Source organism: Halichoerus grypus, chromosome 4 (assembly GCF_964656455.1).
Source record: "Halichoerus grypus chromosome 4, mHalGry1.hap1.1, whole genome shotgun sequence".
Classification (NCBI taxonomy): domain Eukaryota; kingdom Metazoa; phylum Chordata; class Mammalia; order Carnivora; family Phocidae; genus Halichoerus; species Halichoerus grypus.
In genome coordinates, this window is record NC_135715.1 from 123624757 (window position 1) to 123641176 (window position 16420).

The window sequence follows — 16420 nt, forward strand, 5'->3', positions numbered from 1 at the left end:
GGGAGAGGGAGAAGCAGACTCCCCGCTGAGCAGAGAGCCCGATGTGGGGCTTGATCCCAGTACCCCGGGATCAGGACCGAGCCAAAGGCAGACACAACCAACTGAACCACCCAGGCGCCCCTGGGGGCTCTACTCTTAATACTACCCCCCCAATACCTCAGGCAGTAAGCAAATCATTTGGATCTAAAATTCTCTTGAAGATAGAGGACCAACGGACAGCTCTTTAAAATGTAATAAAAAGGGAAACCTGCTTCTCCCTCTCCCACTCCCCCTGCTTATGTTCCCTCTCTCACTGTGTCTCTCTCTGTCAAATAAATAAAATCCACAAAAAATAGAATGTAATAAAAATATTTTTATATATGGGAATTCATAATTCAGACTAATTTTGACTCAAAAAGTCATGATTCATTGCTAATACTATAGGTAATGAGATGATGAAGACTAAGACAAGGTCACTGGATTTAAAAAGGAGAATATAATTCATAATGCACAAAGGAACTATTTCAATAGAGTAGTAGGACCAGATGGCAAATTACTTTTTATAAATGTAATAATAATAATTATCTAGTTTAAATTTCTTATATTTAGGACTATGTGGATGATTCTATTAAGGGTTAATACCACAATAAAGGAGTAATTATAATAGAAAATTCCACATATCCATATAATATAGGCCAAGCTAAAAGGTAAGTTATCACCTATTAGAGTTTATTATATTTCATATGCATTTTGATAAGCCAGGAACATTAAGAGCAGGACAACTTTTTCTTTTTCCTTTTTAAGATTTTATTTTTAGGTAATCTCTATAGCCAATGTGGGTTTTGAACTTACAACCCTGAGATCAAGAGTCACATGCTCTACTGGCTGAGCCAGTAGACCCAGGATAACTTCTTTTCTTAAAGTACAGCAATTTATTAAACAAATAACTTTTCTTTTGCTGATTTTTATCCTGATACATGAGAAAATATCAAAACATTTTAAGAATGCTGAGGTGCGAGGTGGTAGATGAGAAGCAAACAAAAGTAATAGTATACCATCATAGGAAAAGCAAGTCATATACAGAATAAAATTTATTCCTGTACTACATTATCTACTAATTAAAATAATGATGTTAATAATTATAAAACAATTACTAAGTATTTTTAAAGGCTGTATTATATGTATAGGACTTTTTCCAGGCAACTAATCCCTAATGGTGTTCACAAGAAATATAAAACTTAGGTCTACCATATGTTCTTTTCTTTCCCATTTTTAAATTGTGTTAAAATAAACAAAATTTACCATCTTAGTTTTAAGTGTAGACTTCAGTGGTACTAAGTACATTCACATTTTTGTGCAGCCATCACCATCATCCATCCCCGTAACACCATACGTTCTTTTAAAAACACTGTTAACTAACATCCTGATTGTGTGCAGTACAACAAGTGAGTAAAAGAGCTACGCAGAAAGTTCAACGAGTTAATTGCAATGAATGGAACATAAAGCTGGTCACTTACAATGCAAGTATTCTGTAGTATTCTGGCCTGGAATGCATAATCTGACTCTAACCATGAGGAAATACCAGACAAACCCAAATGAGGGGCATTCAATTAAAAAGAAGTGGGAGAGGATATTTTCTTCAAAAACATCAATGTTAAAGATGATAAAGAAAAGCTACAGAGAAGTTATAGATTAAAGGAAACCAAAGAAAAATGACAATTAATTGCAAAGCTTGATCCTGGACTGGATTCTGTATTGAATGGAGGAAAAACCAAAAAGGAAAATATCCGGTCAACTAGTAAAAATTAAAATATGCACAGGAGATTAGAGTTTTGTAAACTTTAAATTTTTCTGAAGATGATCACTGTACCCTTATTCTTAAGAAATACACATCAAGGGGCGCCTGGGTGGCTCAGATGGTTAAGTATCTGCCTTTGGCTCAGGTCATGATCCCAGGGTCCTGGGATTGAGCCCCACACTGGGGTCCCTGCTTGGCAGGGAGCCTGCTTCTCCCTCTCCCTTTACTGTTCCCCCTGCTTGTGCTCTCTCGCTCTGTCAAATAAATAAATAAAATCTTTAAAAAAAAAAAGAAAAAAATACACACCAAAACGTTTAGGGGTAAAGAGCTGTTACTCTCAAAGGTTCAGAACAAAAAAGAAAAAGGTGAATTTGGAAGAAGGGATAAAAGCTATACTAGGTGTTCTACACTATTCTTATTCTTGCAGCTTTTTTGCAGCTTGAAATTACATGTAAAGAGTTAAAAACTGTGCCTAATAGGTAGAAGCTAAATATGGAATTCTAATTCATAACACTAAAGAATATAAGAAATTATTAACATGTAACTTACAAAAGTAAAATACAAAAATACATGTAATTTCAAAGTACTCAGTTTATTATACCTAAATTGTGAAAAATGTCAGATCTGTGCCTTTCATGAAACTGGATAAATATAATGGGGTCAGTTATATCAGGACGTTCTGTATCTGGTCAGTAATTTTGATTAAGATTCAGAACTTCTGGGAAATTGCCTCTAGCAATGTTTGTTTATTAATATTATAAATGCTGAAAACATTTTTTTGCATCACTGAATTCAGTCCTTGCTGACTAACATTTCATGGGTCAAAATGAATGGGTTTTCTATTGATTCAGCCAGTGTGGTGATTGACAAACATAATTCAGTAATAGCAGAATGAATAAAATGTCAACTTCTGTTTCTGATACTTGCCAGAATCTTTTTTTTTTTTGCATTTAATTTTTTTAAATTTAATTTTATTATGTTATGTTAGTCACCATACATTACATCATTAGTTTTTGATGTAGAGTTCCATGATTCATTGTTTGCGTATAACACCCAGTGCTCCATTCAGTACGTGCCCTCCTTAATACCCATCACCAGGCTAACCATCCCCTCACCCCCCTCCCCTCTAAAACCCTGTTTGTTTCTCAGTCCATAGTCTCTCATGGTTCGTCTCCCCCTCCGATTTCCCCCCTTCATTTTTCCCTTCCTATTATCTTCTTCTTCTTCTTTTTTTAACATACAATGTATTATTTGTTTCAGAGGTACAGGTCTGTGATTCAACAGTCTTACACAATTCACAGCGCTCACCATAGCACACACCCTCCCCAATGTCTATCACCCAGCCACCCCATCCCTCCCACCCCCCACCACTCCAGCAACCCTCAGTTTGTTTCCTGAGATTAAGAATTCCTCATATCAGTGAGAGCATATGACACTTGTCTTTCTCTGATTGACTTATTTTGCTTAGCATAATACCCTCTAGGTTCCATCCATGTCGTTGCCAATGGCAAGATTTCGGTTTTTTTGATGGCTGCATAATATTCCATTGTATATATACACCACATCTTCTTTATCCATTCATCTGTTTATGGACATCTTGGCTCTTTCCATAGTTTGGTTATTGTGGGCATTGCTGCTATAAACACTGGGGTGCACGTACCCCTTCAGATCACTACATTTGTATCTTTGGGATAAATACCCAGTAGTGAAATTGCTGGGTCGTAGAGTAGCTCTATTTTCAACTTTTTGAGGAAACTCCATATTGTTTTCCAGAGTGGCTGCACCAGCTTGCATTCCCAACGGTGTAGGAGGGTTCCCCTTTTTCCACATCCTCGCCAATATCTGTCATTTCCTGACTTGTTAATTTTAGCCATTCTGACTGGTGTGAGGTGGTATCTCACTGAGGTTTTGATTTGGATTTCCCTGATGCCGAGCGATGTTGAGCACTTTTGCATGTGTCTGTTGGCCATTTGGATGTCTTCTTTGCAGAAATGTCTGTTCATGTCTTCTGCCCATTTCTTGATTGGATTATTTGTTCTTTGGGTGTTGAGTTTGATAAATTCTTTATAGATTTTGGATACTAGCCCTTTATCTGATATGTGATTTGCAAATATCTTCTCCCATTCTGTCGGTTGTCTTTTGGTTTAGTTGACTGTTTCCTTTGCTGTTACTTGCCAGATTCTATCAGTGCTTTATTTTCATTCTATCCTTTTAAAATTATTTGTTACTTCTGATTTACTTTCTTCTTTGCTGCTTCATTGTTTTAATTTTTCAGTAGCCTTTTTGTTTTATATTTCATTTTTTTTTTTTTAAAGTAGGCTCCATACCCAGTACAGAGCCCAGTGAGGGGCTTGAACTCACAACCCTGAGATCAAGACCTGACCTGAGGTCAAGAGTTGGACGGTCAACTAACTGGGCCACCCAGGTACCCTTCATTATTTTTTAATCTTAATTTTCCTTTCAGCGGTAATTTTTATTTATTTATTAATTATTATTATTATTATTATTATATTAGTCTCACTTTATAATGATAAGGAAGTATGGTAATATGGTTAATACAAATTATGAACATATGGATTGGAATCCTTTTCTTCATCCATTTCTATATTAAGTCTGAACAAAATCTAAGCTTTAGTATATTAGAAGTTATACATTCAGACAAAAACCCATTCCCACAATATTAATGTACTTGTGCTAAATCATATTTAGACTGCTAAAATAGTGTTGCTTTCTCACATTATATACCATCCTTGGTTTTTGCTTTATATAATCATTATTAACTCTATAAACAATATAATATATATTACAAGAAGGTAAATTAGACTTTATATTAATGTAAGGTCTTAATGCAGGTAGGAAAAGAATCTTCTGATAGAACTCCAACACTGTCTCCTATAATTGCTTTATAGTATCCTAGCACAAATCTTATTTATCTGTATGAAATTTTACAATCGATAAAGATAATTTATATTTTTTCATATTACTTCTTAATATATCAATGAAGTACATAAAGCACGTATCATCACACAAAAGGAAATTGAAGCTTATAGACAGATTAGATTTACCAACATTATATAGACAGCAAAGTGGCAGACTACAAAGGACTTAAACGCCACCATGTCCCAAACCTAAACAATGGTAAGGATTTCTCTTGGTCATGTCACAGGAACAAGTGAAAAGAAATATGAAAAGTTGTTATACAGAACCCAAAGCAGCACTACGTGACCATACTACTACATCTCAGTCATCATGATTATCTCTAATACCTGCTAGATACCTCATAGGACCATAGATACCTTGGCACTTCATTTTGTCTGCTCTGCAATGAGCAAACATGTTCTACTTCCAAAATTTCTAGTACACCAAAAACATTGAATCATACAATGATTTTAAAAGCTTTTTGTTTTGAACTGATGGTTACCAGAGGGGAGGTGGGTGGGGGGAATGGTGGGAAATAGGTGATGGGGATTAAGGAGTGCGCTTGCTGTGATGAGCACTGGGTGATATATGGAAGTGTTGAATCGCTGTATTGTACACCTGAAATTAATATAACACTGTATGTTAACTATTCTGGAATTAAAATTTTAAAAAGATAAAAGACTTCAAAAAATAAAAGCTTTTTGTTTGGGGCAGATATAGAATAACCAACAGGAGAGCAAATAGTAAATAATGCTATAACACACATCAGTTCTGACTCTTTTTTTAATATTTTATTTATTTATTTATTTATAAGAGACAAAGAGCATGAGCAGGGAGTGCGGCAGAGGGAGAGGGAGAAGCAGGCTCCCCACTGAGCAGGGAGACCAATGTGGGGCTTGATCCCAGATCCTGGGTTCATGACCTGAGCTGAAGGCAGACGATTAACCGACTGAGCCACCCAGGTGCCCCTTGACTCTTTCAAGATAAGCTCTTCACTGAGAAGTTTTTTAGCCTGATTAATTGTAATTATCATCTAGAACCAGTAAAGGATCAAATGTGTTAGGAATAAGGAATGAAGACTAAAGAGAGCCATGGAAAATACTGGTCCACTACATGGGGATATTCTTACCCTTGCCACTGATCAAAAAACATTCACTGTTGCAGAAGCACAGCTAAAAGAGAATGAGTATAGCCACTACTCAGCATTCACCTCTGACCCAGATTCCAAAGAGTGGTCAGGGCTTGCTCTGATTCTGGGGTGTAGGTGGAGGAAGAATCTCTCAAATTGGCAATATATAAGGAGAAACATTATAGGAAAGGTAAACACCAATCTCCTTAGGGTTTTTTCACAGCTATAAAATAATAGCAATAGAGGCTGCAATTGTTTGCAGGGGTGGTAAGGGGTTAGGAGCATATATGGATACATAGTCTTATCAGATAAAATGCTCTTAGGCAGCGGGGCAAATTTTCAAAACTATCTTTCACCAAGTAGGCACTCTAAAGTGGAAGTAAAGGAGCACCTGGAGCACCTGGCTGGCTCGTGAAGCGTGCAACTCTTGAGCTTGGGGTTGTGAGTCCCACGTTGGGTGTAGAGATTACTTAAAAATAAAATAAAATAAAGTGGGAGTAAAAGCAGAATTGGGGTCTGGGCAGGCAGTTTTTCCAAAGGTATGAGTCTACATATGAATGCAATGGTCACAAAGAAAACAAAATAACAATCAACAAAAACAAAGATCAAGTTCCCTCCCTAACCTCTCAGGCTGTTGAATGAGGGATGAAGTGACTGAATAAACCTATATTATCAAAGCCTTCAAGATACAAAATAGTACCCAGATAAACAGGGAAAGAAGTCAAGAAGAATCTACCTGTATATTCTTAAGCAAATAGTAGGTCTTTATAAATCTGCCCTTATATGAAGATGACTTAACCAGAACAAAAAGCTGGATAAAAATTTTGCCATTAAAAGCCATGAAATAAACCCAGTATGTGAGAGATTAATGAAGAAAAGATACACCAGGAAACAAGAATGAATGACTACTTTCTAGTCCCAGGAAAATTTCACTCTGTAAGTTAAAAAATGAAATAAAAATAGAATGAATTAGAATTTGTGAATTTAGTCCAACCCCAGTCAAAACTCAAAGGATTAATTTCTAGGAATGACAAAAGTGGTCAAAATATATGTGAAAAAACAACTAACAGAAGAATTCTGAAATAAGTAAGCAAAGATGAGAGGTCTGTCCTAAGAAATATCAAAACTTATACAGTTAACAATTAAAACTGAAGTACTGAGGAAGAAATAAGAATATGAAAGAAACCCTTTTGGCTCCCTGAGCAGTGCCATGACAGCAACAAGAGGCTTACAAAAGGCAGCAGAAAGGGAGCCAAGAAGAAAGTGGTTGATTTATTTTCTAAGAAAGACTGGTATGATGTGAAAGCACCAGTTATGTTCAATATAAGAAATATTAGAAAAACACTAGTCACAAGAACTCAAGGCACCAAAATCACATCTGATGGCCTCAAGGGTTGTGTTTTTGAAGTGAGCCTTGCTGATCTGCAGAATGATGAAGTTGCATTTACAACTGAGGATGATCAGGGCAAAAACTGACTAATTTCCTTGGCATGGTTCTTACCTGTGACAAAATGTGCTCCATGGTCAAAAAATGGCAGACCATGATTGAAGCTCATGTTAATGTTAAGACTACTGATGGTTATTTTGTCTATTTTGTGTTGGTTTTACTAAAAAACACAATCAGATTCGGAAGACCTCTTATGCTCAGCACCAGCAGGTCTGCCAAATTTGGAAACAGGTGATGGAAATCATAACCCAAGAGGTGCAGACAAATGACTGAAAGAAGTGGTCAATAAATTGATTCCAGACACCATCAGAAAAGACACAGAAAAGGCTTGCTAGTCTATTTATCCACTCCATGATGTCTTTGTTAGAAAAGTAAAATTGCTGAAGAAGCCCAAATTTGAATTGGGAAAGTTCATGAAGCTTCATGGTGAAGGTAGTAGTCCTGGAAAAGGTACTGAGGATGAGACCAGTGCTAAAGTTGAACGAGCTGATGGATATGAGCCACCAATCCAAGAATTTGGCAGACCTGCTAGTGCTGAGCATTACAGGTCTTCCTTAACTGTAAAATGGAACAGATATAGAACCTATCTCAAAGGATTCTTGTGAGGATGAAATAAATATATGCCAAGTCCTAACAGCATAATACCAACATGAGCAAAAGATGTTAACAGAAAATTTACAGAAAAAAACCCGAAAGTAGCCATTAGATGGGTCACATGGAGGGCTCAGTCAGTGGAGCAGGTGATGCTTGATCTCCGGGTTGTTAGTTTGAGCCCCATGTTGGGTGAACATATAAAAAAAGTGTATAAAAAAAGTGGCCATTACCTACAAATATATTAAATCTGACTAATAATCAAAGACATATAAATTTGAACAATCTTCAGTCATCATTATGCACCAGATTATCGAAGGTTTTAAAAAAAAAAAGTACCCAGAATTGAGTAAGATGTGGCAGCAAGTACACTCTCATATAATTTTAGAGAGAGTATAAATTGTTACCATTGTTTGGAAAGCCTTTTGGCAACAAGTACCAAAATTCTGATCCAGCAATTTCTCTTTTAGGAATTACACTACAAAAATAATCACAAGAGCGTAAAGCCAAATCTACAAAAATGTTCAAGTGGGAACTATTCATAATTTGGAAAACGTTGAGCCCATCCAAATGTCTATTAATGAGCATTAATTAAATTAGGGTATATCCATAAAATGACTTTGTAGTGACTGCGAAGTGATTTATATTCTCTATATTCATGAGAAGAAAAGTGCTCCACAACATACTTTCTTGAGTAAAATGGAAAATTACAAGTCAATAGAGTATGACCTTGTATTTATAAATGTATGTGTGTATACTTACAGAGAAGAAAGTTCAATATTAGTACAATGTTACAGTGCTGACCTCCAGATAGAAATATTTTAAGTGACTTACCTTTCTTACATAAATTCTTTATGTATTACTTAAACTTTCTATAGGACTATGCATTACTTTAAAAAACAATTACAGAACTAAAAGAGGAATATCAATTCTTCCTCCAATGACTGTTTTCATTGCACAAAATAACTGATCCAAGCAAACATTACGTGAGCAAAAGAAAACATACTTTGAATTATACCCTAAGATTAGAAGAACTTGACAACTCAGGAAAAGGCAAAAGTAAGACCAATTATGGCAAAAAGATTCAACAGTATCTCTATTATAAAACATATCTAAAATTATGACTAGAGTCCTCCTAAATACTGCAAAAAATAAAACTAGTAACCTGAATGAGGAAGAGAAAGGCAAAAGAAATAGCTAAGAAATTTACTAGGCACGATGAAACTTAATACTGCTTTTCAAGTGACTCTGAAAGTAATTGAAAGAATTATTCAAACATGAGAAAGGAACTAGTTCATTTATGTCAGAGGACTTTAAGTTATTTAAGAAAAGCTGTATCGAGAGGGGCCTCAATGACTCAGTTGGTTAAGTGTCCGACTCTTGATTCCAACTCAGGTCATGATGCTCAGGGTCTTGAGATCAAGCCCTGCTTTGGGAACCCCACTCAGTGCAGAGTCTGCTTGAGATTCTCTTTCTTCCTCTCCCTCTGTCCCTCCCCCAGCTCTCTCTCGCTCTACATAAATAAATAAATAAATAAATAAATAAATAAAATCTTTTTTACAAAAGAAAGAAAAGTTGTATCAAACTAGTTGAAACCTTACTTGTCTTCACTTGTCACTAATTACCTACCAAGATATCCCATAATGATATAAAGAAAAACCTAAAAACATACAAGCGTTAACTTTTCCTAGTATCAACACATGAAAACTATTTTTTCCCTTATGAAAAATCCTAGTGCATAACTTTCCTATTTGAATTCAGGAAAAAGTATTAAATGAAGATTAAATTCAAAGCATCAGGAGCAACATGGAAAAACAGTCAAGAAACTGAGAGTATGGTTCCAATTTTCCATTTAATTTAGTCTCAATTTCACTATAAGTAAAACAAGAAGACTGACTAGAGCTCCAAATATATCTAATGCAGCATCAGTGATATATCTTTGGAAGAATTATATGCTCCATGAAAATAAAGGTTCTATTGGTAAAACAAGTTCAGGAAATTCTGCATACCATTTACCTTCTCTGAAGAATCCTAAGCACCGTACTGCAGAAAAGAAAATATTTAACTTTGTGTAACTCACCATTTCTCATAATTAGACAAACTAAATGTCTGTCAATAGAGGAATAATTAAAAGATTATACATCATAGCGTGATTTTTACAAAGAACACATTTTATATATTGACACAGTAGATTTCTGGGACCCAAGATAAAAAAGATAAACTACAGAATAATACATATATCAACTAGTTTTTGTTAATTTAGCTTTTGTATATATATGTAGTCATATGCATAAAAAAGGTCTAAAAGAATACACAGCAAACTTTTTGAGTGATTCTGGAAATGGCAATTGGCAGAGTCAAAGGGGAATACATTTAACTGATAGACTTAAGTGTATCTTTAAATGATCTTAAATGTATCTTTAAAAGGTCTTAAATATTTATCTTTCTGGGGGCACCTGGGTGGCTCAGCTCTTAAGCATCCGACTCTTGGTTTCAGCTCAGGTCACAGACTCAGGATCCTGGGATGGAGCCCCACACATCCGGCTCCGGGCTCAGCAGGAAGCCTACTTCTCTCTCTCCCTCTGACTCCCCCTGCTTGTGCTCTCTCTCTCTCTCTCTCATTCACTCTCAAATAAATAAATGAAATCTTTAAAAAAAAATACAAGTTAAAAAACTTAAATGCTCATAATAGTCAATAGTTAAATAAATGACTAAATAGCAACTCAAGAAAATGTTTCAATGTTATTTTATGACTTGCCTACTTTTCACAAGAATTTTGAAAGTTAACTTAACAAAGTAATGTGTATAATTATGTAGAATACATAGCAACCAAAAAAGTACCTATAAACATAAGGGAAAAAATTCCAATGTGTAATTTTGTTATGATCATACCTGTATAAAATGAGTATATTCTTTTATAAATTGAACAAATGTAATACAACCACGTGTGCTAAATACTGAAGAAACAGACACAGAAGTTGTAGCACTTGCCTCTCAGGAAGCATAGAGTCTAGTGGAATGAAGACAAGTAAATCAAGTGTAATAGTACAATGAGATTCATTTATTCCACCCACACAAAAAACATATTCAGGGTCTACTATGTGCCAAGTCCTGTCTAGATGTTATTCATTGGTAGAAAGAAAAACAAAAAATAATTCTTTCATTCTTTAGGAGAGAAAACTACAATAAAAATATTTGAAGGTCATAAGTGCCAAGGGAAAAAATACAACAAAAAAAGGGATAGGGAGTGCAGGGTGGAGGGTTTGCAATTTTGGTTAGGGTGCCGTACAAAAGAATACTTTGGAGCAATGGTTTGAAAGAGCTGAGAACAATCCATAAGGTTATTTGAAGGAAAAGCAAATGCAAATGTTTTAAGGCAAGAGTCTACTTGTTATGTATACAAGACACACCAAGGAGTCTAATGTAGCTGGCCCAGGGTAACTACAGGAAATGTAGTAAGAAGTGACATGAGACTGGTAAGGGGCTATAAGAAAGATCATGTGGGGTCTTTTAGGCTACTGCAAAGACTCTAAGTCATATGGGTTGGTTGGTTGCTTGCTTGCTTGCTTGCTTTTACAGATTTTATTTTTCAGAGTAGTTTTAAGTTCACAAAATTGATAGGATGATAGAGATTTCCCTGGCCCCACAAATGTATACCTGTTATCAACATGCTCCATCAAAGTGGCACATTTGTTAAAATTTATGAACCAACACTAACACATCACTATCATGCAAAGTCCATACTTTACATTAGGGTTCACTCTTGATATTATACATTCTATGGGTGTGGACAAATATATAATGACATGCATCTACCAATATAATATCATACAGATTAATTTTACTGCCCTAAAATCCTTTGTGCTGCACCTAATTCCTCCCTCCTACCCTTTGAACCTCTGACAAACACTGATCTTTTTACTATGCCCAGTTTTGCCTTTTCCAGAATGTCATATGTTTGGAATCATACAGTCTGCAGCCTTTTCAGATTATCTTCTTTCACTCAGTAATATGCATTTAAGGTTCCTCATATGTCTTTCCATAGCTTGATAACTCATTTCTTCATAATACTGAATAAGAGTCCCTTTCTGGATTATTTATCCATTCACCTACTAAACGAGATCTGGGTTGCTTCCAGGTTTTGGTAATCATGATTGAAACGTCAACCTTTTTTGTGGACATAAGTTTTCAAATAATTTGAGTAAATGCCAAGGAGCATGTTGGGTAAAATGGTAAGAATATGGTTAATTTTGTAAGAAACTGCCAAACTGTATTCCAAAGTGGCTGTACCATTTTGCATTCCCACCAGCAATGAATGAGAGTTCCTGTTGCTCCACATCCTCTCCAGCATTTGATGTTGTCAGTGTTTCAGATTTTGGACAATCTAATAGGTGTGCAGTAGTATCTCACTGTTTTAGTTTTAACTTCCCTGATGATGTATGATGTAGAGCATTTTCATGTGTTTATTTGCCATAATGATTTCTTTGGTGAGCTGTCAAGATCTTTGGCCCCTTTTAAAATTAGTTTGTTTGTTTTCTTATTATTGAGTTTTAAGAGTTCTTTATACACTTTGGATAATGGTCCTTTAACAGGTGTGTCTTTTGCAAATATATTCTCTCATTCTGGGTCTTGTCTTCTCATTCTCTTGTAATTGTCTTTCATAGACAGAGTTTTGAATTTTAATGAAGTTAACAATTACTTCTTTCATAAATCGTGGCTTTAGTGTTATATCTAAAAAGGCATGACCATGCCCAAAGTCATCTAGGTTTTACCCTATGTTATCTTCTGGAAGTTTTATAGTTTTGCTTTTTCATTTTAGGTCTGTGATTCATTTTAGATTAATTTTTATAAAGGATGTAAAGTCTGTGTCTAGATTCATTTTTGCATGTGAATGCCCAGTTATTACAGCTCCATTTTCTGAAAAGACTATCTTTGCTTCATTTTATTATTGCTTTGCTTTGTCAAAGATCAACTGATTATATTGATATAGATCTATTTCTGGCTTTTCCAATCTGTTCCATTGATCTATTTGTCTATTCTTGTGCCAATACCACCCTGTCTTGATTACTGTAGGTTTATTGTATATCTTAAAGTTGGGTAATGTTGGTCCTTCAAGTTTAACATTCAGAATATTAAATTTGAGATGTCTAATAAACTGTAGGTATAGGTGCCAAAAAAAGCAGTTGGTATGAGAGCTTGAGTTCAGGGGGGAAAACTCCAGGCTTATAAATTTATTACATTAAAAAAAAAGAAAAGGTCCTTCTCAAACTCTTTCAAAAAAATAGAAGAGGAGGAGGGAACATTCCCAAATTCATTTTATGAGACCAGCACTACCCTGATAACAAAATCACACAAGGACACTTCAACAAAATTACAGTCCAATGAATCTGATGAACAGAAATGCAAAAGTCCTCAACAAAATATTAACAAACCAAAATCAATAATATATTAAGATGATCATACATCATGATCAAGTGGGATTTATCCCTGGGATACATGGATGCTTCAACATCCATGTATCAGTCATGTAATACACCACATTAATAGAATAAAGGATAGAAATCATATGATTTTCTCAATAGATGTAGAAAAAGCATTTGACAAAATTCAACAACCATTTATGATTAAGAACTCTCAACAAAATGGGTATAAAACGAATGTACCTCAACATAATAAAGGTCATATATGACAATCCCACAACAAACATCATTCTCAATTGTGAAAAACTAAAAGTTTTTCCTCTAAGATCAGGAACAAGATGAAAGAGATAAGTATGACAATTCTCCCCATTTTTATTCAACATAGTACCGGAAGCTCTAGCCAGACCAGTTAGGCAACAAAGAAAAATAAAAGGCATCCAAATCAGAAATGGAAAAGTAAAACTGTCTCTGCTTGCAGATGACAAGATACTAAAAATAGAAAATCCTAGGGGCGCTTGGGTGGCTCAGTCCTAAGCGTCCGCCTTCAGCTCAGGTCATGATCCTGGGGTCCTGGGATCGAGCCCCGCATTGGGCTCCCTGCTCAGCAGGAAGCCTGCTTCTCCCTCTCCCACTCCCCCTGCTTGTGTTCCTGCTCTCACTATCTCTCTGTCTAAATAAATAAATAGTTTAAAAAAAAAAAGAAAGAAAATCCTAAAGACTCCACCAAAAAAAACTACTAGAAGTAATAAATAATAAATTCAGTAAAGTTGTAGAATACAAAATCAATACACAAAAAGCTGTTTAATTTTTATACACAAATAACAAACTATCACAAAGAGAAATTAAGAAAACAACCCCATTTATAACTACAACTACATCAAAAAGGAAACAAAGAAACCTAGGAATTAATTTAATCAAGGAGGTGAAAGACCTGTACACTGAAAACTGTAAGACACTGAAGAAGACACAAATAAATGGAAAAAATATTCCATGCCATTCTTACAGATTGGAGGAATTAATATTGTTAAAATGTCCATACTACTTAAAGCAACTTACACATTCAGTGCAATCCCTATTGAAATTCTAATAGCATTTTTCACAGAAATAGAACAAACAAATCCTAAAATTTGTATGTACCTACAAAAGACTCCAAATAGCCAAACAATCTTGAAAAAGAGGAACAAAGCTGGAGGCATCACACTGCCTGATTTCAAACTATATTACAAAACGACAGTAATCGAAACAGTATGGTATTGGCATAAAAACAAACCAAGACACAAAGATCGATGGAACAAAATAGAAAGCCCAGATATAAACCCATGCATATACAATCAACTAATTTGTGACAATGGAGGCAAGAATAAACAATGGGGAAAGGACAATCTCTTTAATAAGTGGTATTGGGAAAACTTGATGGCTACATGCAAAAGAAAGAAACTGGATCACTATCTTACATCATATACAAAAATCAACTCAAAATGGATTAAAGACTTGAACATAAAACCTGAAACTCCTAGAAGAAAACATAGGTCATAAGCTCCTTGCAATTGGTCTTAGCAATCATTTTTTTAGATTTGACACCAAAATCAAAGGCAACAAATGTAAAAGTAAGCAAGTAGGACTAAATCAAACTAAAAAGCTTCCATACAGCAAAGGAAACCATCATAAAAAAAAAATGAAAAGGCAACCTGAGTGGGAGAAAATATTTGCAAATCATATATCTGATAAGAAGTTAACATCCAAAATATAGAAAGAACTCCTACAACTCAGTAGCAAAAAAAGAAACAATCTGATTTAAAAATGGGCAGAGGATCTGAATAGACATTTTTTCAAGAAGATATGCAGATGGTCCACAGGTGCTCAACATCAATGATCATCAAGATGATGCAAATCAAAACCACAATGAGGTAGCACCTCACACCTGTTAGAATGGCTGTTATCAAAAAACAAGAAATAACAAGTACTGGCAAAGATGTACAGAAAAGGGAACCCTCATGCACTGTTGGTTAAGAATGTAAACTGGTGCAGCCACTACTGAAAACAATATGGAGGTTCCTCAAAAAATGAAAAATAGAACTACCCTTTGATCTAGCAATTCCGATTCCGGGTATTAGAAGAAAATAAAAAATACTAACTCTCACCCCCAGATATATATGTTTATTGCAGCATTATTTACAATAGTCAAGAAGCAACCAAAGTATGCATTGATGCATGAATGGATAAGGAAAATGTACGTGTGTACAATGAAGTATTACTCAGCCATAAAATAGAAATATTGCCATTTGTGACAAAATGGATGGACCTTAAGGGCATTATGCTAACTGAACTAAGTCAGAGAAAGAAAAATACCATATGATCTCACTTATATGTAGAAAATCTAAAAAAAAGAAAGAAAGAAAAAGAAATGCAGCTCATACATACATACATACTGAGAATAGATTGACGGTTACCAGACCCAGGAGTGGGAGAACAGGTGAAATGGGTGAAGAGGTCAAAAGTTACAAACTTCCGGGGCGCCTGGGTGGCTCAGTCATTAAGCGTCTGCCTTTGGCTCAGGTTGTGATCCCAGAGTCCTGGGATCGAGCCCCGCATTGGTCTCCCTGCTCCGCGGTAAGCCTACTTCTCCCTCTCTCACTCCCCCTGCTTGTGTTCCCTCTCTCACTGTGTCTGTCAAATAAATAAAAATCTCAAAAAAAAAAAAAAGTTACAAATTTCCAGTTATGAAAGAAATAAGTCATGAGATGTAATGTAGAGCATGGTAACATGGATAGTAAATTATATTGCATATTTTAAAGTTGCTAAGGGAATATATCTTAAAAGTTCTCACCACAAGAAAAAAAATTTGTAACTATGTGTGGTGATAGATGTTAACCAGACTTAATGGGATGATTATTTCACATCATATTATTCACATCATACTATTAAATATGTTAGTCATCAATTATACCTCAATAGAAAAAAAATCTGCTTAAAAAATGGAATAAGCAACTTTGGGAGTCATTAGCATCTCAATGCTATCTAAATCCAGGGTGTTGAATTATTTCACCAAGACAGTTATAGTGAAAGAACAGAAGTTGTGCAAGGAGTGAGGCCTGGGGTATGGGTGGAAACTTGAAGAGAAACCAGCAAAGAAAGGG

The 16420-nt window shown here is 35.2% G+C and overlaps 1 protein-coding gene and 1 pseudogene across 23 annotated transcripts in view; one reads left to right on the forward strand and one right to left on the reverse strand.

Moving 5' to 3' along the window:
* The window catches only part of BAZ2B (bromodomain adjacent to zinc finger domain 2B), a 381813-nt gene that overhangs the window by 252343 nt on the left and 113050 nt on the right, over positions 1-16420 (reverse strand). The gene's annotated exons all lie outside the window — the stretch shown is intronic.
* On the forward strand, positions 5788-7877 carry LOC118552194 (small ribosomal subunit protein eS1 pseudogene; annotated as a pseudogene).